This window comes from Fukomys damarensis, unplaced genomic scaffold (assembly GCF_012274545.1).
Source record: "Fukomys damarensis isolate Sample0158 unplaced genomic scaffold, DMR_v1.0_HiC HiC_scaffold_20, whole genome shotgun sequence".
In the NCBI taxonomy this organism is placed as follows: Eukaryota; Metazoa; Chordata; class Mammalia; order Rodentia; family Bathyergidae; genus Fukomys; species Fukomys damarensis.
Genome location: NW_022900932.1, coordinates 19,175,713 through 19,198,966, shown reverse-complemented (window position 1 = coordinate 19,198,966; position 23,254 = coordinate 19,175,713). Strand labels below are relative to the sequence as shown.

Here is a 23,254-nt window from a genome sequence, read left to right as displayed (position 1 = left end):
GCAGGCAGCGTCCCCTGGCCAGGCTGAGCACCAGAAGAAAGCGCCAGGAGCAGGTAGCAGGCAAGTGAGGGAGGGGTCAGGAAGCCTGGGCCCCAGCTGCGGGCCTCCCCCTGCCTGGCTGTGGGCGCAGCCTCTGGCTCCCACCTCAGCAAAGGTCTCCAATCCCTCTGGGGGCTTTTGAACTCAAGTCGAGCCCCTCAGCAGCTGAGACCCCTGCTCTCTTCTCATCAGACGCATCAGGTGCCTGCTTGGCTTTCAAGGCAGCCCCCAGCCGGGGCTAATCTGAAATAAAAGTTTTTATTTATCTAGCTTGATACCTGGCACAAGGTTAAATCATACACGAGAAAAAGCAATAAAAGAGAAAGACTAAGCGTAAGGCTCCGTCTTAGCGTGCCCTTTGCAATATGGTTACAAAGATATTAAGCCCAGAGTCACCCCCTACCCTGCGTCGCCATCTCCTGTCTCTCTGGGCTCAGCTTAGCTGGAGCAGGGGAGGAGCAGATGGGGTGGGGGCTGACAGAGGGGACCTGGGGCATCTGCGGAGAGGGTGAGCCGCAGATGGAGCTCTGGTGCTCAGCTGTCCACCACCACCACTCCCTCACGGCTCTGATTCATGACTTGCAGAGGAAAAAGCTGTTGTCATCTGCACCTCCCCCCCGCAATGGTATCTGTGCCTTCATGTCGTATTATGGACCTGCTCTGAGGGTGAGAAACCTTAGCCATAGCCCCTCCCCATGACTAGCCTGGACTCAAATATCCTGGGACCTTGATCACTACTTCTCCTGTCTGTGCCTCAGTCTCCTGCTCTGTAGAATAGGAATATTAATTGTTTATTGTAAAGGTGGAGCTATCAAAACAGTGCCTGAGCTGGGTGCGGTGGCACATGCCTGTACTCTCAGCACTTTGGGGGAGGCTGAGACAGAAGGATTGCAAGTTCAAGTCTGGCCTGAGCAATTTAGCAAAACCTTGTCTCAAAATAATAAATAAAAAGGGACTAGAAGCCAGGCATGGCAGTGCGTGGCTCTAACCCCAGCACTCTGGGAAGCCGAGGCAGGAGGATCTGAAGATTTTGCCCAGTCTGGGAAACTCTGGGACTTGAGAAGGGCTGGGGGTGTAGCTCAGTGTGAAGGCCCTAGGTTCAATCTGCCAAAACAAGTACAAAAAACGGTGCCTGACAGAGAGGGCACACAAAGAATGTTCTCTGTTATTAACAAGGATGACGAACACAGGCAAGAAACAGGACCTGGGTGCTGGGCATAGGGGCATGGATGGAGTCTCTCAAAATCCATCGCTCCCAGACTGGTGCTCCTCCCTCCCTCCCTGCAGAACCTAGGATGTCAGCTCTCTGTAAAGCCCCCGACGGGTCTCGCAGGCACCCACAAGGCAGGGTAGGGGTGAAACCCAGTGACTTCTAACCGGCCTTCTGAGCCCCTGCCCACAGCCTCATGATGCCGGTGGCTGCCCACCCCTCTGGCAGCGTCGTCTGCCACCAGCAAGGCCCAGCACCCTGGATACTCCATTATCGTAGAGTAAATCGGATGTGGACAGAAATAGGAGCCCTGACCCCCACCCTGCTGGTGAGATCCGGCCCCACAGCAGTGTGAGCCACTGCATGGAAACAGTGCCTATAGCTGTCCCCTCTGCAAGGCCAGGCAGGGCCACCAGGACCCTACACCACCCTCCCCACCCCCTCTTTCCCATGGAGCCTGCGCTTCAAAGAAGTAGGAAGAAAGGAGGGAGAGAGCCAGGGAAAGAAGAGGAAAAGAAATCTTTCCTTCGGCCGAAATGCCAGTCTAGTGCAAATGCCTGCCTGCTCACCAGGCGGGTCCAGTGCCATCACAGAAGCCTGCGTGGGCCAGAAGTACTTCCAGGGGTGGGGGGAAGGCCGGCCCTCACAGGAAATTTGGAGAGGCCCAGAGGAAGAGGGCATAGGGGGCAAGGCCGGCCCTCACAGGAAATTTGGAGAGGCCCAGAGGAAGAGGGCATTGCCAGCACCTGGGGTAGGTTGTGGACCCACGTCCAGGGGCCCTTCCTCCAGCTCTAACACCCTCTCGCCGGTTTGGACCACGTCAGGAGACCTCGGAGTGCCAGGATAAGAGCAGTGATAACAGTAATATAATACTAGCTGGAAGTTTCTGGGTGCTCAGGAAGGGGTTTAAATGCTTTGCCCACATCAACCTTTAATCCTCCCAGCAACCTCAGGAGGTGGCACTGTGATTGCTGTCCCCGCTGTACGGATGAGGACACTGAGGCCTGGTGCCCAGGGCTGAATGGCTGGCGAGCGGTAGAGCCAGGAATTGAAGCCAGCAGCTGGCTCCGGTCTCCTCGAGTGCTCACTGTGCCACCCCTATTGGGCCGTCTCGCTGCCTGCGGCCCTGGGCTGGGCTGGACCTCCCGTGTCCACTGTTTCTCTCCACCTCTCTGTCGAGTGCTGTGCCTGAGTCAATTAACTGGCTGTTCCTCATTCAAATATTTGACCAATATCCTGGAAACAGAGATTTCGGAGACGATATTTTCAGACATTGATTGAAGTGAGCAAACATCGGGGCACAGAATGAATTTATTGCTCTGCGTTCGCATTCTGCTGCTGTGCTCCATCCCAGGCCTCGGGGGGTGGGGGCTGCCCTGTGGGAGCCATGGGGTGGGATCAGGCAGCCTCTGCCTTCCCGGGCTCCCACTGCCAAGGTGCGAGATGCCCATGAACGCAGGCAGAATGGTGCATCCTGACGTGTGCAGGAGACCAAGGGCTGCTCTGTAGCATATGGTTTTCACTGAGTTTATCTGTACATTTTAGGTGTACAGTACAGTTACATTCATCATTGGTTTCTTGTACCTTTACATGATGTATCTTGGTTCTTATTTCCCCCCATTGCCTTGCCCTCCCTTCACCCTTCCCTATTTATACAGACTTTGTTTCCATTTTCTCCTTTTCTCATATTTTTTCTTTTGCCTTCTTTCCTTTCCCCTACCCTTCCCACTTCCCTACTCCTTTAGACCTTTTCTTTCTATTTCACATTATCTATTATACATTTTTACTTTTAGTTTTTCACACCAGAGAAACTATTTGGTATTTATGTGTCCTACTTATCTCACTTACGAGTATGGTTTCGAAATGCATCCATTTAGTTATAAATGTCTCTAGTTTCTCATTCTTTATGGCTGAGTAGTACTCCATTTTGTTTTACTTTTTTTAACCACATCTTCTTTATCGGGTCTCCAGTTGATGGGCATTTGCTGTTTCCAAGTTTTAGCTGTTACAAACTGTGTCAAGGGCTACTCTGAAGGGCCAGTGACCACCTTTTTCGACCACTTTTCAGAAAGGTCAGCAAGAGCAGTTTAGTCGAGACCTTAAAGGTCGCTAGGGTGCCTTTTGTCCCCTTTAGGAAACTGTGGGGACAGGCGCGGCCCGTGTGTGACTTGGTGATGTTTGGCGAGGTCTCGGTAAGCTGGGCCCTTCATGCAGAGGTCTCCGGAGGTGACAGGATGTGTTGTGGAGCCTGGGCTAAGGGAGAAGCGCTGGGATTCTCTGGAGAGGTCAGCTAGGGGAAGCTGCTGGTGTGTCCCGAGTGGCTGGTGCCCCCAGAGAGTCCTCTGAGAGACCCAGAAGGCCGAGAGCAGGGGCCTGGGGCTGAAATGGTGAGTGTACCCCAGTGCCATTGGCACGTGCAGGAGAAAGCTATTCCCTTATTGATTCCCTTTCAGAATTTCTATTTCTATCGGGCGTGTCCAGGAGAAAGTTCGGTGGGGCGCTCGTGTCTGTGACACCTCCCAACCCTCAGCTCAGCTCCCCACGGAACAGAGGGTGGATGGGGCTTTATAGCAAAGCACCAGGCCATGCCCTAGGGCTCTGTTTCCACCCTGCAGTCGCCCTCTGTGTATGGCTGGTCTGGAGGGTCTCAGTTTGGGGTGCTTAAATAAGTCTCCTATAAGGTGGCTGATAAAGAGAAAGACATTGAATCCATTTAGAGAAAAGTGTTAAATAATAACCCACGTTATAAAGTAATATGGCAGAAGTGGAAAGAGGGACACCCAAATAGGGGGAGGCAGGAAAATCCGAATGTTGGTGTCACCTTGGCGTCTGCTCATCTGGGGAGTGGGAAGACAGCAGAGCTCTTAGGGGTGCCTGGGAATCACCCCTGGACTGTGAGGTGCCCAGCACCAGTGCCCAGCACAGGGTTTGTACTCGGGAGTACTCGGCAGTCCTGAGACTGCCAATGGGACAGCAGGGGCAGGTCAAGCGGCGAGGGGTATCCCAGGCACTAGGGACTGAGGTGGGCAAGACTTTGAGGGCGGTGGATAGACCGTCTGGGTGCTCAAGGGGACAGGTGGAGACGGCCTGAAGGGGCTGGAGCGCCCAGCGTTGGGGTGAGGGTTGTTGTGTCCGGGGCCTCTGTGGTTGGAGCCATCCCAGGTCCTTCAGGGCTCCCACCGGCATCTAGGGTACTGGAGTCAGGACTGTGAGGATCAGGACAGAGGACCCCAAACTTCAGTGTCCCCTTCCTCCTTACAGTATCTGTATCATTTCTGGTCACTGCTTTAAAAAACTGCCAATCTAGTGGCTTAAAATCTATTTTACTATCACCGAAACCTGAAATGAGTCTCTCGGGGCTGAAACACAGGTTAAGGCTATGGGAGCGCAGGCGACATTGCTACCCTTGCCCCTTCCAGCTCCTGGTGGCTGCCAGCAGTCCTTGGCTGCTGGCTGCACACCGCAGTGTCCTCTTCCCTGACACATGGCCTCCTGCTGTGCTGTGATCACACCTCGACACTTGCGATTATGTTTAGAGCCCCCCAGATAATCCTCAGTAATCTTCCCACATGAGATCGTTAACCGAATCATACCCACGTGGTCCCTCCTACGGCAGAAAGTAACACTCCACCATTCTGGGGTTTGAACCCGGACAACCTTGGTAGCCAACATTCGGCCAGCCACAGCGTCTCTGCCGCCCACTGTTTCCCGCACACCTGGGTCACGCGGGCCCTGCTGCGTGTGCACCGCCATGGCCACTCTTGAGACGTCCTCTCCGCTGCTGTCTGAGTTGTCTATCAATTCCACGTCCCAGGAGGGGGGAGACGGGGCAGCTAAACATCACACACAGCGTCCCCGAGCCAGGCAGAGACACCGTCACCTGGCGGCTACCAAGGAAGAGGGGTCCGAGGCGTCCCACACATGCCTAGGACATTTTTAAAGATCAACAGAGAGACCCACGGGGCAAAATAGAGCTCCCAGAACCACAGCCGGATATAAACATGGGCACTTGATATATGACAAAGGTGGTTCCACAAATCAGCATGAGCGGATGACTTGTTTAGGAGCTGGCATTGAGGAACCAGCTCGCTCTCAGGGGGAAAATAAAGCAAGATCCCTACCATGCACCATGTACCAAGGAGACTCCAGATGGATTAAAGATCTGAAAGGTAAAATACAAGCTCATAAAAGGACATGTGGGAGCATGTCTTTGTGACTTGTAGTAGGAAAGGACTTCTTAGCACCCAAAGACAACATGCCCTAGAAGAAAAATGGAGTGACCCAAAGGAGTTGGGACTCAGAGGGGGATATAGACAAAGGCCACAGCAGGTGACATTAGGAGGAAATTTTTGCAACAACTAAAACCAATAAGAGGCATGTGGCTAGACTGTATAAGAAATTTCTGCAAATCAATGGGAAACATTGGGAAATCCAATAGGTAAACGGGCAAAGAAAGCTGGATGTGGTGACACATACCCTTAATCCCAGCGACTCAGGAGGCTGAGGCAGGAGGATCACAAGATCAAGCTCAAACTAGGCTCCTCAGTGACTTAGACTCTGTCTCAAAATAAAATTTTAATAAAAGGACTGGAGGTATAGGTAGAGTAGCTGCTTGGCATGTGCAAAGCCCTGGGTTCCATCCCTAGTATAGTGCTACAAGCAAACAAAAGGCAGAGGACTTTCGTGGTGTAGGAAACCCAGATGACAAGTGGACATGGGTAGTAGAGATGCTGACCGATCAGAAATCAGAGAAATGAAAGTGGCAGCTGTAATGACCAAACTCTTCATGTCCCGCATCAACACCTGACAGCCTCCCTCTGCCATTGTTTGTACAGCTCATGAGCTAAGAAGAGGTTCTATTTTATTTTTTTGTTTGTTTATGGTACCGGGATCAAACTTAGGACCTTGTGCTTGCAAAGCAGGCGGCAGCACCACTGAGCTAAATCTCACGTCCATGAAGGGGTTTTGAAGATGAGGATATTTGTAGTTGGCTGAGAGTAGTTTCATGCTCTGTGGGCTCCAGTTAGGCCAAATGTTTGTCCCGTGCCCACCGAATCTCATTCTTCTCATTATAGACCTATAGTGTAAGAAATTGCCAAGCCTATATTCCCAGAACCTGGGAGGCTGAGGCAGGAGGATCAAGCAGAGTCTACCCCAACCCAGGCTACTTAGTGACTTAGTGGGACCCTGTCTCAAAAATTAAAAAAAAAAAAGTTAAAAAGAGCCGAAGGTGTAGTTTGGTATGAAAGCCCTGAGTTCAATCCCCAGGAGGAAAAAGGAAGGAACCACACTCAGTTCTTATATTTCAAATTCATCAAAATTTTCCCGTGGAAGTGTGTTTTCTTTCTTATTAAGGAAGTACAAGGTAGTATCTGAGCTGTGCCTCTTGGCCTGCAAGGTGTACAGCCTCTCCTGTGGCTTTTTACAGAGAAGGTCTGCTTGTTTCGGAGACAAGGGGTAGGGTGGGACACCCAGGAAAGTCCATCTGCAGTGCCAGGGGTGACATTTCTTGGGTGGCCACCGTGTGCCTGTGCTGCTGTAAGCAGCTCACGTGTGTTTGTGCACTTACTCCTCATAGCACTCTGGTGCCCACTTACGGATGAGAAAACTGAGTTCAGAGAGGTTAGGTAACTTGCCCCAGGCCACCCAGCTTGTGAACATCAGAGCCAGCATTTGGATGCAGGGCAGGGGGGCTCCAGCGTTGGAGATGAAATCTGAAGTCCAGTGAGGTGGGTCTAGTACAAGAGAGTGAAGGTGGCCCCAACATACATGCAAAAGCAAACTCCACTGCTCCTGAATCCTACACCCCACCCTGCCCACCCTGTGCCCAGGAAATCCCTGGTGTTTCTTGCTCTTCCTCCTCTAGAGCAGGGTCCAAGCGCCTGCCTCGGCCTCTGACTGTCCTTTGGGCCTGTCCAAAGGGACAGAAGCACGGATGCTGTCCTCATTCCACTTTGCCCCGCCCTGGAGTGACGTGCTGTGTCACCCGCAGGACAAGGGGCCTGGCCGGGACTCCTTGGGAGCGGCTCCGGCGCTGACCGCAGTGGCACCTAAGGGCTGGGGTCAGACAGGTGAAATTCAAATCCTGCTCCGAGTTAGACTTTCCGTGGGGCCTGGGCTAGTGGCTTCTGCACCGGTAGTAAGAGCACCCGCCTCAGAGAGGAGCCGAGCACAGCCCAGCGCCTGGCGTGTAGCAAGTGCTGTGGATGCTGCGCTCAGAATCCATTGACCTGAGGGCAAGCTCCTCAGGTGCAAATCTCAAAAGAAGGGGGCTTGAGAAGGGTGGGGAGGAGCCGGTGCCCTCCTGTTTCCTTTACGGGTCTGCCTTTCCACTCTTCTCCATCTTTCTACATCCCTCACCTCCTTTAAAACTTAGCTCCATGGTCTCCTCCTCCAGGAAGCCCTCCCTGCCCGCTCAGCTCACACCCGAATGGCCCAGCCCTAGCATGGCACAGACAACGGTTGTCACCAGCCCGCCTCCTCCACACTGCCGGGGCCTTTCTGTCTCACTCCTCTGCCTCCAAGCCAGAGGCAACCGTCAGACTCCTGTTTCTCCCCTGAAACCCTTGTCTTCTTGTTCTCCAGAGAAGCTAAAGCCCAGTCCAGCCAACTTTCCTGCATGGCCCTTGTGACTCAGAACCACTAATTGGGGCTGGGTTGGTGCCAGCCGTGGCTCTGGGCGGCCCCTGTGATTAGCGCTGACTGAGGGTCGTGTTCCTTCAGGGGCTTCACACACTATCTGGGCTCCTCGAGGAGGGACAGAAAACAGCCTCAGGGACCCGCCCCAGCGGACACAATAGGGCACGAAGGCCCTCTATGAAGATTGCACTGTCCCCACTTCACAGAGGAGGAAACGGGCTCAGAAGGCTTGGGTAGCATGTAGGAGAGCATACTTATGTGCTAGGCCCTTAAGAGGTGGCAGAGACAGGATTCAAACCCAGCTCTGTGAGTCTGAAGCCCATATTCTTTCCCCAGGACCACTTGCCTCACAGGATGCCAGGCAAGCTGAGGAGGGCAGGCCTTGTTACTCTCATTTTACAGATGGGTAAACTGAGGCTCGTCAAGTTCAGTAAACTCAAGGTCGGACTGTTGGCAACATGGTAGGCGCTGACCCGGTTCCTGTCCAGTTTGATTCTGTCCTGTGCACTCGAGACCCCTTCCAGACAAGCCTGGGCAGGAGGAGGGTAAACAGGAGAGGAGAGGAGATTAGGATGCCCACGTGGGCACAGGAAGTGGCTTCAGGGCCTGCTTGTCGTGGGTCAAGTAGAGCCAAGCTGCAGAAAGCGCTGGAAGCCAGGCCGACTTGTGTGTGTGGCAGGAGGGAGCCATGGAGGGTCTTAACAGGAGGAAGGAGGGAGGTCCCGACCAGTGCTCATCCAGCCCGCCCCAGGCCCACCTCCCTGCCACCCACGGCACTCCCTCCCTCCCTGGTTGGGGACATGCAGTTGCTGAGATCAGGTCTTTGTTTGAAGGACAGATAATTAATCCCACAAAGTAATCCCGGGCACACTGTGGCAGATTTATGGTGATCGTCTCAGTGCCGAAACTCTGCTGATCATCTTTCATTCCTCGGGTGAAGGGGTGACTGGGTAGGCTGCAGGCCCCACGCAGAGGGGAATGGCATTTCGGGGAGTCCTCAAGTCAAGGCAAATTGATAACCAGGCCCGGGTGGAAGGGGAACAAGCCGCGCCTCCATCTCCTCCCTGCCTCGGTTCATCCCTGCCTTTCTCCCAGCACAGCTGCCGGGGAGCGGCGCGCGCAGGGACCCAGCCCTCCCACATCCCAGACAGGAACACAGGCTGAGGCAGCCAGGGAGGTAGAGGTTTCCCAGCCGACACTTTTGGAACTCTGGTGTCGCCAAGCCCATCATGACTGCCCCCTGGTGGCTCCCCGGAGTCCTGAAGCTGCAGTGGGGCCGGAAGCTCCCAAGGGGACCCTACCGGCAGGGAAGGGGGTTGGGGGCAGCTCGGTCCCAGGAAGGGAAGAAGGGGTATGTGTGACCCTGGAGGCCAGGGTGGCCGCCTCTGGCCTATTGGCTCTGCTGTCATTGTCCTGCACAACACAAGGAGTTTGGCTAATTTGATTACCCATAAATATTTATCAGTCACCTCTCCTCTCCTGTGCCGGCTGCTGAGGATATGTCCATGAACAGGCAGACAAAGCTCTTGCCCCAGCAGAACTTGTAGTTCAGTGAGGATGACAAAAAATAAATAATCAAGCAGATTAATGCATGAGATAATTTTTGATAGTGGCAACTGCTTGCAGGAAAATAAGAGAGGGGGTGTGCTAGAGAATGGCTGAGCGGGGGTTACTTAGCTAGGATGGCTGGGGAAGGCCTCTGTGATACGGTGACATTTGAGCAAAGCTGAAGAGCTATTAGGGAAAGAGTTCCAGGCAGAGGAGATGGCATGTGCAAAGGCCCTGAGGCAAGACCCAAGCTGGATATATTTAGGAAAGAAAAAAGAGGCCAATGAGGCAGAAGTGTGGAGGGAAGGAGGAGATTAGGAGTGGGAAAAGAGACCAGAAAGTAAGACAGGGATTGACTATTTAGACTTGCAGACCAGAAAAGGTTAGGAGTAGTATTTTATTCCCTTTGCACTGGGGATGCCTCACAATGGAAGAATTTAACCTGTGCCAGTCTTGTAAAAGATCCCCATGGAAAATGGGCTAGAGAGGTGGCAAGAGGAGAGGCAGAGAGGCCCGTGCTGTGACCCACGGGGACAGTGGGCTCTGTGCGTTTGTCTTTCCAGCCCCTGTGGCCACCTCAGCAACACCTCCTTTCAAGGCTAGCTTCTGCCCTTAGGCCGGTGGACAGCTGCTCCTCCTGCCCCACCTGGTCCCCCTGTGTCCTCTGCAGGAGTGGCAGGCAAGACTATGGGCACCCAGCGGGGAGAGAGGCTGGGTCACAGCATGGAGGGCAGACTCTGTGGCAGCAGGCCGGAAGGCACAGCTCCACTTTGCCAACTCGGCAGCCCCTGTTGGCAGGAACCAAGCATGGCGGGTATGGCTGGCTCCTCCGTAAGGCTCACACCAGCCCTGGGTAATTAAAGCCGTAAGTCTTCATCCAACCATGGGGACCAAGAGGCTGGGGCTGACTCGGGCTGGCGCTGCTTGGGCTTGGTGCCGGGAGGGGCAAGTGGGCACATCTGGGCAGAGGTGAACCAAGGCTTAGAGAAATACACAGGTTGGCACCGCACAGCCCCATCATCACTGCCCAGGCCACTCACGCTGGTGTCTCCCACCTTTTCTGTTCTTTTGTTCTCGTTAAAGAAAATTAAGCATTGCAGACATCGAGAGAGCCTCCCCTTTCACACCAGTGACCTCAGAGCCCTGGCCTCTGGGACAGAGAGGGGGATGCTTCGGAGGCTGATGCTATCAGTAACACGGTCCTAGCCAGGTGGGGTGGCACACACCAGTCATCCCAGCATTCAGGAGGATTGGGGTTCGAGGCCAGCCTGGGCTACACAGTGAGTTCAAGGTCAGCCTGCACTACGTAGCGAGACCCTGCCTCAAACAAACAAGCAACAACCTAAAAACAGCTCCCAATTGAATGTGGTCTGCATCTTCGGGGACAGGAGGAGTGCCCCATTCTGTACGGTGTGATTGTAGCGTGTCAGCTACACATCTTCCTGAGAGATGGAGATGGCATTTCAAGGTGGGACTGACCTGGATGACACCATAAGCAAAAGTGGTGTGTGGAGAAGGGGTGACGAGGAGAAATACAGCTGGTGCATTTCGGTGACTGCGAGTCTGGGTGGTGAGTACCAGGTCTTTATCGTGCTCTTGTTTCTACATGTGCACATGTGTGAAATTTTCCATAGTAAACAGATTCACTCTGTGTGTGTGTGTGTGTGTGTGTGTGTGTGTGTGTGTGTCCCAGAGCTCCCAAAAGACCAGCCCATGGGTCTGGGATTCTCATGGGACCTGTGGCCTGGAAAGGCTCCCAGCCTTGGGCTGGATTGGAGATCAACCCATCCCGTGACCCTTAGCACATCCAAAGCTCTGACAAGCCCTTTAGAGAAGACAGCAACTCAGCATGTATCGAACTTGACCCCAGGACTTCTTTAGAGCTGGCCTTCCTATACCTCTTGGCATCAGAATTTCTCAGGAAACCCTGGCCTTGCTGTTTTCAGATGGGGGGGCTCCTGCCCCAGAGGACAAATTTGCCATCTCTGCCTGTGAATGTGATGATTCTGACTCATTCTTAGTAGAAAGAAGATCTTTGATGTTTTCCACTTCACCAGCTGGGTTTGCTCTTAGCTGAGTCTGTGGTTTTTCCCTGCAGTTTTTCCTGACCAGAAACATCTGTTCTGATGCTGTACTCTGAGTCACGGACCAGATGCCAGAAACTTTCCAGCATTGGGCAGCTGGGCCTGGTGTGATCTCTGCCTTCACGCAGTATCTCCAGGGTGGGGCTGGGGAGGGAGCTCAGGCTTGGGCAGCCAGGCTCTGGGTTTAAGTCCCAGTCCACACCCCCAGGTGGTGCGACTCAGGACAAGTGCCATCACTTTGGTTTACTAATCAGTGATGTCACTGTGATTACTTAGTAACGTAATATGTCAGGAGCCACATTTAACCCCTCTCTGGAAGAATGTATAATTACACTAATATTTATTGAGTGCTCATACTTGACTCTGAGTTGTTAAACCGAAGGAATCCTGGCTCCAGCCCTGTGGGTGGGGGACACTGAGTCTCCTGCACCCTCATCTGTCTCCGCCAGACACTGGGGTTTATGTCCTGGGGTTCCGAGAGATCTTGTCTGATAAAGAAGCAGACATCTAGATAACCACTGCCGTTGGAAAGCCCCATGTTTTTGAGGACTCTGAGGCCCAGAGGCATCAAGGGACCTGCCCAGGGTCACCAGCCCCCCTCTAAGCCCCAGGAAGACCTCTGTCCTTCCTTCCATCCTTGGAGCAGGGACCAGGCTCAGGGGGCCCCAGTCCTGGGGGGCCTCTCAAGGTCAGCTGCCAGGCCGGCCCTGCCATCCAGTGGCCGGCTTCTATGAAGATTACTCTCTGAGGCTGGCTCCCTGAACCTCATCTGACCACATCCATTTCTGGGCTGTGGAGCCCTGACGGAGCACAATTTGATTCATAAATTACCCAGCTCAAGGTGTGCGTGATCGACTCTCCTTCCGCAGTCTTGAAAGTCACTTGTGCTGGAACTCACAGCCGTCGGGGTGGGAGGGGCAGTGTGGGCCCATGGAGTCGGTGGGGGCACTGGCATGGAGGGAAGGTGGCTGGGATGATAGGAGGGCTCGGGAAGGCAGGGGGCACTGCTCTATGCCAGTTCCATCCTCCCAGCAACCCGGGGGCAAGTTCTCTTACTGCAGTGAAGTCACGCAAAGCTAGATGTAGTGGTGCTGGGATTGGAACTCAGCGCTCTCCGGTGCCAGTTTCTCGTACAAGCTCTTTATCTTGACAAGGTGGGCTGGACAAATGGCCTTAGAGGAAGAGGCTGGACCCTGGGGTTAGGACCGGAAGGGCAGGTGGGGGCGTGCTAGGACTCCTGGTCCCACACGCTCCAGTGTACGCCTGTAGCTGTCTCCCGCTCCACCCCACCCCGCTCACCACATCCTGTCCTGGGTGACTGCATCGTGGCACCTCCCAGGCACCTGCTGCACCATCCTTGCTACATCCCTGATGCAGGCGTAGCACTTTACAGTGTGTGCAGGGCTCGATTTCCTCTCACTGAGCCTCCACACGGCTATGTGAGCTGGGCTGAGAGTCTCATCCCCGAGAGGAAAAGGGCTCAGAGAGTCCCGCAGCCCAAGGGCGCGGACCCAACCTCACGCTCCTCGCCCGGCCCCTTGGGGTCCCTCAGGCAGTTTCACACATGTGCCTGTCCTCTCCCCACGGGTGGAAGTCTTCTGCACTGGAAGGCGGGCTCTTTGGGGTGACACACACCCCACCTCAGCCAGAGCCCGATAGTCGTGACAGCGGTAAGGTGGGCGGTCTCTGCAGACCCCACGCTGCAAAGAGCGCTGTCCCCTGGGTCTGTGCCCATTGTGGCATCCGCGCCCAGGCACCAGAGGAGGGGCACATGCCGCCAGGGCCCTAGCACGTCCCCCTTGCGTGCCTCCTTCTCCTTGGGCATCTGATCGCTGTCCTCTGTTTTCTTAAGTGTCCCCCCCCTCCTCCTTTCCCTCGGGGACAAGGCCTTTTAGATCATCAAATATCAAGTGCTGCTTATGGAGGCCGAGATGGCTTTATCGGAGCCGTAAATCTCTCTGAGCCCTGACCTGTCCCGAGTGCCACGCTGCAGGAGAGTTATGTAGCCAAGCAGCCAGCCCTGGGGACCTGGGCTCCCACCCTACTCGAGGGTGGGCATAGGTGCTCTGGGCACCCCCACCCTGGCCCTGGAGGAAAGGAGGCAGATGGGGGCCTGGGGGAGCTGTAGCCCCGCTTTCCTCCTCGCCATGTGGCTCCTCTTCTGTCTGGTATCTGCCCCTGAAGCCCAAGGAGCACGGCTCCACCTGGGACAGACCAAGCCCCAGGCAGCTGGGGGGGCTGTTGGGGTTCTAAGCCCATGGGGTGGGAGTAACCGTGATCCTTGACAAGACCTGTCCTTTTGCCTGGCCACCTGCTAGACGGGGCAGCAGTGTTGGCCTCAGGGCGCTTTGAGGCAAGAGACACAAAGCTCTCTGTCAGGAGGCAAAAGCACACATCTGACCTTGGGTACCGGCTCTGCCACTTGGCAGCAGTGTGACGACTTCAAGCAGGTCACTTAATCTCTCCTTGCCTTGCTCTTCCCATCTGTAAAATGGGCTAATAGTAATAAGAGGGATGACGATGAAGACCAAGCCCTCCACACGGAGCAGCCAGGAAGAGTGACTGATGCATGTAAAGTGCTCAGAACATTGCCTGGCACTGGCCCTCGTCAGCACATCATAGTCCACGCGCGGTCACTACCCTGCCCGTCGTGAGACCCCTCACAGCCCGCTCTGCTCACTTGGCATTCAAGGCTCCTGCATCGGCTCCTCCTGACACCACCCTGCTGGCTCCCGGCCTGGCATGTGAAGGCCCCCTTCGTTCTCCTGGTGTCCCCTGGCAGCCGTGACCGATGGAGCTTCTCTCAGAGGCCCAGGCCAATTTCCTCCTCGGGCCTGGATGCTGACGGGCAGAGTCCTGGCCTTTCCAGCACCTGGCCCTCTCCTGTCCTTCACCCTATCTGTCGGAGCAGTGACCAGGACGGAAAGGTCCCTGCACCTGGGGGCTTCAATTCTGCAACTTGGGCATAACAGTGGTTACTCAGGTAGGGAAAAATTCCCTTACTCAGATGCGTCAGTTTAGGCTTCAGCCTGCGTCTGGCAACGACTTAGGGCTCTCAGACACACACCAGCAAACACTGGGGACCTTTTTTTTTGTGGTAAATACAGGTACAATCCAGTGGCCCCAACCGTGTTCAGTCTTGGGTAAGCATGTAACTACCTAGTAACAGGACTTCAGGAATTATTTTTTTAAAGGAATTTGCGTTGACTTTGAGGGTTTTTTTTTTTTTTTTGGTTGTTTGTTTGTTTTCACCTTTTGCAGTATTAAGGATCAAACACAGGGCCTCACACATGCTAGGCAGGCACTCTCCTGCTGAGCTACACTCCAGCCCTTTTAATTTTCTATTTTGAGACAAGGTCTTCACTGAGTTGCCCAGGCTGGCCTCAAATTGGAGACCTCAGCCTCCCAACTAAGTGGGACTACAGGTACACACTTACCTGTAACTTTTTGTTTTAACGTGCCTGGCAATTTTTTTGTTTTAACAGATATAATTCAAATAAGTCAAAAGGAAAAAGTTGAAAAGATCCTGGAGCAATGGTTTTCCACTAAGGGTGATTTTGCCCCACCCCAGGCCATTGGGCAGTGTCTGGAGACTTGTCTTTTGTCACATGTGGAGGACGGTGCTGAGTCTAGTAGGCGACGGCCAGGGCTACTGCGGGGCACCCTCTCCACCCCCATGCCTGGGACCACCCCCAGCAGCGTCATCATCTCCGTGTGTCAGTACCAAAGTGGGGAAGCTCTACCCAGCACCACCCTCAGAAATAAGGTGTTAACATTTCCTTCCTTCCTTCCTTCATTTATTTATTTTGGTTTTTTGAGACAGAGTCTCACTATGTAGTTGAGACTGACCTGGAACTCACTATGTAGCCCAGGCTGGTCTCGAACTCACAGCGATCCTCCTGCCTCAGCCTACCAAGTGCTGGGATTATAGGTGTGCACCACCTTGCCCGGCTTTTTTATGCATTTATTTTTAACCCCCAAGATGTAGCTTCCAGAACTATTTCACAACACCTGTTGATGTGTCTTAAATCACCTATCTTTTCAAGTCACAAACTTCCTTCCTCTAAACTTTTAGTGGCTGCCTGAATTTAATATCATAAATCATTTAGCCAGTCCCCTACTGTTGGACGCTTAGGTTTTCCTTATAAAACAGCCCTTGCTGAACATCCTGGTGGCTGCATCTGTGGACACACCCAAAATTATCCCCTTTAGAGAGATTCTCTCAGTTGCACAGGAAAAGTTTGTCAGGAAATGCAGAGGTTCTGATTCCAGCCATAGCTGCTTGGGATGTCTTGCTGGTCCAGGTTGAGGGCTCAGGCATAACACTCTGCTGTGGTTGGCCCCTTAGCAATCCTAACATAATAGGCTTGTCTACCCTTGGCTACTCGGGTTAATGTTTCATAAATTTGACCTAGTTATTAGCAAATGAATCAGAGCTGGGCTTGTAGTCTGATTAGGGGAGGTAATCATTTGTTGGCTTAAGTGAGCTTGATGAGAGCCATCCTGTGTGAAGAGCGCGTAGGACCAGCAGACTGTTGTCACACCTACCTGAGGAGCCCCGAGGTTGGCTGTCCCCCAACAGACCTGGTAACTGGACTTCACCGAGAGCATCCGCTCAGATGCATACATCACCATGGCTGTGTCCAGGGGGCTGACAGCCCAGCTGGGGCTGACAGCCCAGCTGGGGCTGCTAATTGACCAATCCTTCCTCCTACGCCCGGGGACAGTGGTGGTGCCTTTATAATGAGTGGCATTGTGAGTTGCCCCAGGATTGGTCTACTCTATAGCCTTTTTTTTTTTGAGACAGGGTCTCACCTCACTATACGGTTCAGCCTGGCCTTGAACTCACTATGTAGCCCAGGCTGGCCTTGAACTCATGCCATCCTCCAGCCTCAGCCTCCCGAGTGCTGGGATTAGAGGCACGCACACCCCACCCCGGCTTGCCCTATATTCTTCCACAGTAGCCTCAGACATGTCAGCCTGCACTCATTCATTTCAGAAGCATTTACCACGTATCAGCTGAACACTTACGCGGCCCCCACCTCCCAGTGAGGGACTCTGAGAATAAGGAACACGTAAGCAGATGGAAGGAGAGAGTCCCAAAGTGGAAAGGCTTTGAAAGAATTAGAAGAGGACAATGGTGCAGGGAGAGGGTGGAGTGGGGTGAATGGGGGGGGTGGGGGCCTCCTTCACAGTGACATTTGAGCCGAGACCAGAACATAGACAGGTGCCCAGCAAAGATGTGCGGAGACTGACCGGGTGGCTTCAGGGAACACTTTGGAGGGGGGTAGGCCTAACGCTCCCACCCCCTGGCTCTCCCACATCCCTTGGGCAGAAAGCCCAAGTAACCCACACCACTGATTGCCATATGCTGGTCACGGGGCTGTTGAATGCAGCCAGGCCCAGGTGTCACCCAGGACTCGGGCCCGTTTGTCAGCAGGCAGCTAAGTGGCAATTTTTAATTCATAAGCTCCTTTGCCTAAAGCCCACGTCTCAAACTGACTCCCAATTTTCATGATACAGTGATAAAATTCAACACCAACTGAAATGATACGGCTTCATCGGACAGCGATGGGCCTGCAGGCCAGCCCTCCACCTCGTGGGCTGCTCACACGTACCTCTTCACAGGCTACACCTGGCAGGGGAGAGCAGTGACAGCGTGCTGAGGCCTCTGGGTAATCTGCAGCTCTTCAGGATCCTGGGAGCAGAGTTTAACTCCTGGCTCCCCAACCCATCTGGATGACCTAGTGCCAGTGATTTTTAACCCCACTGCGCCTTTGTTTCCTCCTCTGTAAAACGGGGCCTGCAGTGCCTGTCTTGGGGAGTCGTGCAGCCTGGAGAGGGGTACGCACACCTGGTGAGAACTCCTGCTTGGTGGCCGCTGCAGGGCTGGCCTGGTCCCTCTCCTGATTCTGTGTTCTGGGCCCCACTGTGGGTGCTCTTCCTACATGGTTATGCCCAGCCCCGTGAAGCAGGGGCTGTGATCCCACTTGGCAGGTGAGGAGCTGGCTCAGAGCCGTTCACAGCCGGCAGGAGGTGGCACAAGCTGGAAAGTAGCAGAATTGCAGTCTCTTTCTCCTCCTACAGTTTGATGCTCAGTGGGCAGTCTCCGTGTGGGTCTTGCTGGAACAGGCTTTGGGCACAGACTCTGACAAAAGAGGAGATGCAGGAGAGAAGGGAGTGCTGATCCCAGGTCCACTCGATTCCCTGGGGAGGCTCCTGACCCTGGACCCGGCACGGGCCTTTAAGGGGTCCACACTTAGCTGAGAAGTTTCTGAGTTCCTCATAAGCTGGGGCTTGTTTTTCCCACTCAGTCAGCCCAGGGTTGCCTCACACTCTCCATCCTGTATGAGGCTGGCGTTTTCTGACTACTGCCTGGGAGAAAGCCAACTTCAAGCCAACCAGCAAATGCAGAATGAGTATTGTTCCTAGGAACCAGGGGAGACAGAGGCAGAGAGCCCAGCCCTTGTGCTCCAGGCCATGCCCTGGGCCCTGAGAACCAACCGGAAGTCCCCAGCCACCTTGAAAGGAATGGGTGTGCCAGCCTCCTGCTCTGGGGCTTGGTGGAGCAAGAGAAGGCAGAGCCTCCATCAAGAGAGGACCCACACTGGCTCTTAGGAGCCAGCAGGACTCGGCCCGGGCAGGAACCTTGCGTTTTTCTTTAACTCTGAGCGCAGCCAGGGCAAAGCCAAGACGCCGGGCTGTTGGCCCAGTGGAGCAGACAAAGCAATTCAGAGTCATCAGCCTGTGTTCCCACACGCACCAGCAGCCACTCACTAAACTGCTTTTTGCCCAGACCGGGCAGCATGGGTCAAAGTGCTGGGGGAGAGATAACAAAGGAATAAGATAAGGGAGTGATGAGATCTGGCAGGGGGCAGGAGAAAGGCAGGAAGGGGACAGCGCTCCCTCCTTCCATCCCTCCTTCCCCGCCACTTTCCCCCACCTGGGAACCCGCAAGGCCCTGCTTGGCTCTACTGCGCCCTCTAGCTGCAGCTCCACCTCTTGCCTGGATTTCTGTACCGCGCAGGGCAGCAGCTGCACCTGCTCTGTCCCCGCCTTGTCCCCACCTCCCCCAATACCTTACCATTTGGCTCTAGGGACATCTGGAGATTCTGTCAGCAGCATGGCTGGACTCTCCTCCTCTGAGCCTCTCTGGGCTCCCTCTGACACCTGCGCTAGGGTGGCTGTCCACACACCTCTGTGGCCATTGCCTGTGTCCTTGGCTGCCTCCTAAATACCTCCGTGTGTCCCCAGTAGTACCGTAAGTCTGCCAGAGCCCAGCCACGCCCGGGCCTCATTTCCTCCACACCTGGTCCCTCCAGGTCCCTGGGGGACACCGTGAGGTGGGCATTCCCCTGCTAGGCAGAGCTGTCGTGAGGAGTTTATACAGAACTTTCCAGAATGTACAATGCTTTTCATACAGTATTCCCTTTTCCAAAGCTTGGTTTTATTTTTAATTGATGCAGAATGGTCATACATTTGTATGAGGTTCGATGTAATATTTTGTACTATGCGTACCTTGCATACTATCATCAAATTAGGGCAATCAGCTTGTCTATTAATGCAAACATTTCTCATTTCTTTATGGTAAGAACATCCAAAATCTTCCCTTCTAGCTGTTTGGAGATTGTCATGTTTGTTAACTGCTGTCACCCTGATGCCCAGTGGGACATCGTGACTTAGTCCTCTAACTCTAACTTTGGACCTCTCCTGAGAGCCTCTCCCCACGGCCCTCTCCTATCTCTGGTAATCACTGCTCTACTCTCAGTCATGAGCTCAGCCTTCATGGATTCCACGTACGAGCGTGACCGTGCCGTGTGGGGCTCTCGGTGCCTGGCTTGTTTCACGTCGTAGAATGTCCTCCAGGTTCATCGTCTGGCCACACGTGACAGGCTTGTACCCTTTCCGTGGCCGAGTAGTGTTCTGTTGAGAGTTTATACCACACTTCCTCCATTCATCCATCCACTGATGGACACTTGGCCAGCTGCTTCCGTTTCTGGGCGGCTGTAAATAGCGCCGCAGTCTGCTTGAGGGTGCAGATGTCTTCCATACAGTGCCCTCCTTTCCTGTCCTTCTGATACGCCCGCAGCACTGGGATGGCTGGGTCGGCTGGTAGTTCTGGATTTTTAAGGAACCCCGATACGCTGTTCACCGTAATTGCTATAGTAGTTTACGTTCCCACTAACATTGCTCGTCTGCGTGTTCTCCCTGTCCGCGTCCTCAGCTGCTCTCGGCATCCTCTGTCATTTCAGTAGCAGCTACTCCAGCCGGAGCGGGTGATGTCTCGTTGTGGTTTTGATGTACATCGCCCTGACAGTCAGTCGTGTCAAACATGTCTCATTTCCTGGTGGCCATTAGGGTGTCTCCTCCTGAGAAATGTCCACATGTGCCTTTTGCCCACAGGGATCCCTAAAGCAGCTTGGTTGACACCACACTCTGTGAAGCTTGATGACCTCTCATTCGCCTCCCCGTTTCCTTGTCCCATGGCCCAGGGCTGGTGCAAAGTAGGTACGACCTGTGCAGGGTAAATGCCTGTGGGGAGAGGGAGACAGGCACAAATTTAAGTCCAGCCTGGCCACTCACAGATTCTGAGAACTTGGGCAGGTTATTTAACACCTCTGGGGCGTGGGGAAAATAGAATACAAGTGATTGTGAAGAACAGGTAATAACTAGCACACAGCTAAGCTCGGTGCCCGGTATGTGGTGTTCGATGAGTAGGGAGAATGGAGCTGTGACCCCCTCCCCACAAGGGGGTGGCCTTCTCTCCTTGTACACACGTGAGCACTGTCCTCTAGAAGGCCGAGAACTCCTGGGGAAGGGGTAGCTGCCAGTCATGACCTGCTTTTCTCTTTTGTGACACTGAATCACCAATCGCTAGAGCCCCGGGGGCCCTAAAGTATGTGACACACCCTCCTCTCCAGGAGCCCCTCCCCTGGCAGCTCCCCGCCATACCATACACTCAGGACAGCAGCTGTTGGCCCAGGGGAGACAACTGCCCCTCTGCTCAGCGGTGGGGACTGAACAGGCGCAGGGCACCCTACTGAGCCTCCCCCACCTCCCCTGGGCCTGGGACACAGAATGTCTGCAGACTGGAGGGCTCACGTGGGGCTATCAGCTTCCAGGCTAGCAGAGAAGCTTATGTGGGGACGCCAGGCCTGTGCCGCCCGGGACGGGAGAATGGGAGTTGGTGGGGGCTGAGTGAGGAGGGAGCAGAGGGCAGTGCCCAGGTGTGATGCCCTGTGGGCCTGAGGGCTTGTTCCTACCTCCGCCTCCAGGCAGCTGCCTTGTACATCTGAACCCTGTGTGTAAAACTCTCCTGCCAGTAGGGTGGGCACCGTGTGGGCTGGGCTCAGGGACCCTCTGGGTGAACAGCTGAGGCACAGGCTCCATGGGGCTGAGGAGCCCCACAGAGGTATCCCCTTAGTACGGCACAGACAGCACCATCTGGTGAGAGCCCAGGGTGCCGGGCACTGTCTTTCTCATTTCATCTTTGAGGTAACACTGAGTGGGTACTAGAATTACCCCCATTTTACAGACTACAAAACCGAGGCTTAGCTATGGGAAGTAACTTGGCCAAGGTCACGCCCCTAATATAGAACTATGATCTGAACCAATGCCTTCTGCCTCCCGGGGGCATAATCTTAACCCCCTCTCTTCTCTGTGGTGACAAGAGCGGCATCCCAGCCAGTGCCTCACTCCGGAGGTGTTGTCAGCCCGTTCTGCTTATCGGTCGTGGGAGTTTGTCATGTGTGCTTGTCTGGAGGCTGGAATGTGGACACGGATCGAAGCATGAAAATGAGTGTGTAAACACACGTGTGCCTTCTTTGGATGTACTAGCTGGGGGCATCCACAGGTCTGTTGGAGAAGGTGCCCAGGTGGGGAAGGGGTGGGCAGTGGGAGCATGAGCAAGGTATCGGTGCCTCGCAGGGCGACGTGCCGAGTGTGCCAGGGTTGGTAACCCAACTTGCCCAACCAAACACTAAAACACATCGTTCAACAAGGGGCTTCTGGTTTGTGAATGATTTATAGGGGAAAATCTCACAAAGATAAAAATTGAATCACATTTAGTTAAACATTTCACAGGTTCCTTTATTGGAAAGAATACATTTATATGAAAATCTGGAGTGATGGGAGGCTGGATATGGGGCCTGGAGAGGAGGAGCAGTGCTGTGCACATCTGTGGAGGGTGGGAGGCAGGAGGCCCCACTCAGGGGCTCAGACTCAGCCCCAGGGGTTCCTGCACTGCCCTGGCTTCATCCCACCTCAGCACTGGCAGCCTGGTTAAGGCTGCTCCCCTGGCATCTAACAGAAGCGATTGATTGAATGAATGAACAGATGAAAAAAAAAACCTAGATTCCCCATCGCAAGATTCCTAAACAGACTCCCCTCCCTTCATGCACCCTGCCCTCCCCAGCATGGCAAACAGTCATGCCCAACCCAGCAGAAGGTGACCTCGGGACTTTAGGTGGGGAAGGCAGGAGTGGTGTCCCCTCTGGGACCTGGCCCCGGGTCAGAGACCCTGAAGCCCATAGTCTGAGGGATGTGAAGCCCCAGTGGGCTCCTCTGTGACCCCTCCCTGCCCCCTACCCTAGCTGTCCCCTGCGGTGGGCTGGGGGACCTGAGTGTCCCACCTGGGCAGAAGCAACTGCATGGCTAATGGCACAGGCAGATGACTCAGCACAGGCTGGCCGGGAACAGCCCCGTCCCGAAATGTAAAATAGAAGAGGAAGTCTCCTTCCACGGGGACTAGTCATGGAGTCAGGGACGAGTAGGTCCCTTTCCAGAGGAAATGGGAAGAGCAGGGGGTTGCAGTAGCCTCCGGTGGTCCTGGGTGCCACATTTGTGCCGAAAGCTCAGGCGTTAATTCCCTCCCATAGGGTCTGGGCCTATCCGTCCCCATTCCTGGTCCTGCCTGACCCCCCTGCTGTGACAACAGCAGCAACCCTTGCTGAGCATTTACTGGTGCCAGAACTGTCCCCAGCCAGTGTGTGCACGCTCTGCCTCCTTTCATCCCCACAGGCCTGAGAGGTAGAGGCCGTGGTCATCCCTTGTTTCGAAGGCGTGGAAGCCTAATGTTAGGAGCTTATCCGTCAGGTGAGACATTGGCGCCCCTCTTCCAGTTGCCTCCTTTCCAAAGCCTTCCATCTGTCAATGACGTCTCCTGGCTGGGACCTCAGAGACCCGGTCCTTCGGGATGCCAGGCTCCTCCCTAGGCTGCAGATGCCTCAGTGTCCGAGTTTGTGGCACACCGACACCTGCGTCCACGATGCCACGTCGGGCCTGGCCACAGTGCTTTCCGCGGGGTCTGCTGAGTGAGAGTGGGAGTCGGGGAGGAGAGTACGAAAGAGCCAGCAAGTGAGTCTGGGCAGAGGAGTGAGGGTGACTCTGGGCTGATCCCAGGAAGGCCGTACCCAAGGGCAAGGGCAAGGGCAGGCCAAGCAGGGCTGGCCCGGGTGGGACAGCCTACCTTCAGCAGCATGCATGCCACACCATACGCCGTCATCGGCCCGGTGCCTCGAGGGACAGTTATGAAAAAATCTCCATCATCAGAGGCTTTTAGGCCAGGCCAGAAGATGAGATTAACATGCAGGGAGCAAGTGGGGCACGGCTGGTGCCTTTCAGGCAGTGGGACAGCGAGGGAACCAGGATGGCCCTCGTGGAGCAGAAGGAGGGGAGAATCTGGCACTGCTAGGGCCACAGGAGGTGAGGACAAAGGAGGAAGGTGACACAGAAG

At 54.5% G+C, this 23,254-nt stretch overlaps 1 protein-coding gene across 7 annotated transcripts in view; it reads left to right on the top strand.

Moving 5' to 3' along the window:
- Positions 1-23,254, top strand: part of Cdh23 (cadherin related 23) — a 336,018-nt gene that overhangs the window by 137,885 nt on the left and 174,879 nt on the right. The window lies entirely within an intron of this gene.